The sequence below is a fragment of the Prionailurus viverrinus genome, chromosome D1 (assembly GCF_022837055.1).
Source record: "Prionailurus viverrinus isolate Anna chromosome D1, UM_Priviv_1.0, whole genome shotgun sequence".
Taxonomy (NCBI): domain Eukaryota; kingdom Metazoa; phylum Chordata; class Mammalia; order Carnivora; family Felidae; genus Prionailurus; species Prionailurus viverrinus.
Window position 1 is genome coordinate 26,293,385 of NC_062570.1, and position 3,701 is coordinate 26,297,085.

Here is a 3,701-nt window from a genome sequence, read left to right on the forward strand (position 1 = left end):
CGGGGAGAAGAGGCGCGCCGCCGCGGCCGCGGGCACGAGCACGCGCGAGGAGGGCGGGCGGAGCGCGCGCGCGGCCGAGGGCGGCGGGGGCGCGCCCAGGCCTCGCCTGCTGTTGTCCCGGGAGCGCACGTGCACTGCGGGGGGGCGGCGAGGGGCGCGTGGCTCGCTTTCCCAGGGGGCGCGAGGGCCGGCGGGGAGCTGGAAGGGGGCTGAGATGTTTGCTGCCGTAGGGATTCGGACGTAGTGTGATGCCTCGGCTTCTGCATTGTGCTGCGGTGCAAAAATAAAAAACCTGCCGCAGCAGCAGTAACACCAGGAAGAGCTATCCTGCGAGACTACGCAGTGGCTCCTCTCCACTCCCAACTGACCCCTGAATACTGTCACCGCTCGGGGGAGGAGAGGGGGCGTTGCCACTAGTCAGGAAGATCCTCGTGGCTCCAGCTCTTGCGCATTTTGGTCCAAAACCAACTCGCATCGGTTATTATTTGGAATCGGAGGCCTAAAAGTTCCTTCAGTTGGTTTCTTCATGCAGAGTTATGGACCAGAAGACTGGAAGCGACATGGCAGGGGAGAGGAAGGACAAGCAAGGGTGAAAGAGTAGCAAACCTGAAGGTGCGCGGCTAGACTGAAAAGCGATTTTGGAGCAAGTGAAGCAGCTCACAGGGAACCCGCTGCCTGTGGATGGCACTGCCCTTGGTTCTTCCCTATTCCTTTTGTTCAGCCTCCAGAGATGAGCAGCGCTTCCTTCCACCTGCAATAACCATCTGTGTAACAGAATAGATCTTGACATTCTACCGTTCTATTTTCGTTGTTTTCTTTTATATATGTACTTTTCACTCCTGATTCATGTGGTATCTAAATGTTGTTGGGAGGTGGTGGTTAACCTACATAATTTAACTTTTGGTCTTCAAACCTACAGATGCCAAATATACTGCATCATCTAATGTCACTGCAGTGATTTGGGTCCACTCAGCATTCAGTCATTTCAGTGGGTGTCATTGAATATAAAATGTGGCCTTGACCACACTTAGCACAATTTCAAGGGCATGTAGGTGAAGCAGGATTTCAACACATCCTGGGGAGAAATTAGGGAGTGAACATGTTCAGTAATCCCACACTTGCCAGCTCCAATAGTATAACCAAAGTTTCTTTAAAGACCAAGATTCTGGATGTTTTCTAGCAGAGAATAAGGTCAGGGATAGAATGAGAAGTGTACATAGAGGGACAAACTGGGATAGGAACATTTAAAGAAGCCTACTTCAAATAAATTGGATCCTGGTATCCCAGCCATCTGCTGGAGACAGGTATACTTAGTATCCATAAGTCTTAATGGGTACTTCCTAAGTGCTAGAGAAACAGCAAGATAAATCATGAAGACTGGAGATCTTGATTTCAACGCAAGCCCGTAGTTTAAAAATTACTCTTCCTTTGGGGCGCCTGGGTGGCTCAGTCGGTTAAGGGTCAGACTTCAGTTCAGGTCGTGATCTCACGGTTCATGGGTTCAAGCCCTCTGTCGGGCTCTGTGCTGACAGCTCAGAGCCTGGAACCTGCTTTGGATTCTGTGTCTCCCTCTCTCTCTGCTCCTCCCCCACTCATGCTCTGTCTCTCTCTCAAAAATAAATAAACATTTAAAAAAAATTTTTTAATTACTCTTTCTCCAAACTGCAGCAGTTCCAGGGGGTCACCTTTGGACCACAGGGAGCCATCTCTGGAAAGAGGGACATGTATGTAGAGAGGAATTCAATAGCTTGTGTTGTTCCCAGGATTGGTGAGCATTAAACATAAAACCTCCTGGGATGTCAAAAGGAAGCCAGTACCGGACATTAAACCAAGTCAGCATGGGAAGCAAGTTTTGCCCAAGGCTCCAGTCCCTTGCCTACTCTCAACTACAGTAATGACATTCTGCATGCTTTTTGAAAATCTTCACATCCCAGAGTTTTGCGATCACACCCCGAAATTCAGCTGCAGTGGCTGAATGTTCAAGGGTTATGCCCAACCGGTGGAGAAGGTAAATATAGAAAGGAGCTAGGATTTATGCATTTGTTGGATGACACAGATATTTTACTTCAGAGTCTCAAAACATTTTGGTAACTTTCCCCTTGTTGCCATTATATCTAGTTCAGAGAAAGCACAAATGGATTCCATATGTGTATGCCAAATGTCAGAGGTGTTTGAGCAAGCTTGAGGGTGCTGATGCTTCTTACTCTCATTCTGAGTCAGCACTCCCTCTCCTTGGAAAGAAGCATCCAAATATCCCAGGAATAATAGTTATTATTGCTAAACCTACAGCTAAACTGAAGGTGGTTATTTCTGGGCAACTCTGCAGCCATCTGAACTTGGTGTTTCAGATGTTTGTAATCAATTACCTGTGTCCTAATAACACCTTTAGTGATCCAATACATCTAACCTAAAAATTGCAACATTCCGTAAAAGAGAAAAAGCCTGTCAAACTGTAAAATAATGTTAAATATCTGCATTTGTTGTGCATTGATTCAATACCACAACAGGTGAGGGGCAAGAGAGGGAGGGGGAAAAAAGGCTAACCCCTCTCCCTCCGAAGCTGTTGGAGGCCTCAGCCTGGCACTGTCATCTTCCAGACAGTAGCATCTGGGCTCACTCCTGGCATCTCTGATCTGTTGCACTGCAGTCCCCTCCAGGCACTGAAGCAGCGTCATGGTGCAGACAAATAGAGCCAGTGAGAGGGCAGCCACACGGACGACTGCAACATTCACCTAACCTTGAGTTTCAGAGAGAGGCCTGGGAATTGAGCAAGGGAAGGAGGGGAAGCTTATTCATTTCCAAATTGAATGCTCAACAGCTGGCTTGAGAAATATGAGTTGCTGAAAGTGGGCCAGGTTTAATAGAGAATTTCCCCAAAGTGACATTTGACATTACCTTGTTTATTTATTTTTTTCCTGGCCCAAGGGCCAGCTCCATAAAGCATCCCATAAAACAGGACAACAAAATAGATTTTTGAAAAGACGTGTCCTCTGTGTTGCATTCTCCTGGCTAATACAGATGGCCAAGGAGTAACCTCTCTTAAACTTTGAGCCCTTTACAACAAAAAGCTACTATTAAGCAAAATTTTAGAAAGGGCTCAGCAGTCCTATTCCCTGGGATGTGACACATCCCTGGGGGCACGCATTGAAACAATAAACTCTCTTTTCTCCTGTCCTCCACTGGCCACACTTTGGTTCACATTAGCCTCTATCACAATAATGTAGGACTTCGGGTTGTTCTCCCACACAGATTTCCTTTTTCAGTCTTTAATCCTTTACACCCAGCTATAGCTCTCTACACTTCTGCTTTGAATCATTCAGCCTGATGGTAGGTCCTTCACTTAAGTCAGGTGGTAGTCAGGTCTCTTCACTTAAGTCCTTCTCCTCTTCCAGGATTCTAAATGTTGGCTGGCCCGCAGCTCTGACCTTGGGCCTTTTCTATTCTCTTTCTATACTCCTTCCCAGGGCAGTCTCCTCCAGCCCTTGGCTTTAAATAGCCTCCATCCACTGATGTATATCTTCAACCCAGACCTCTTCCCAGCACTCCGGGTTCATATATCCAGCTGCCTCCATGGCATCTCCATTTGGATATCTCAAACTTAATGTGCCCATAACAGAACTCTTCATTTTCTGTATTAAAAACAAAACTCAAAATTGCTTCCTTCAAGTCTCTCCCATCTCAAGACAAAAACATCTCTCAAA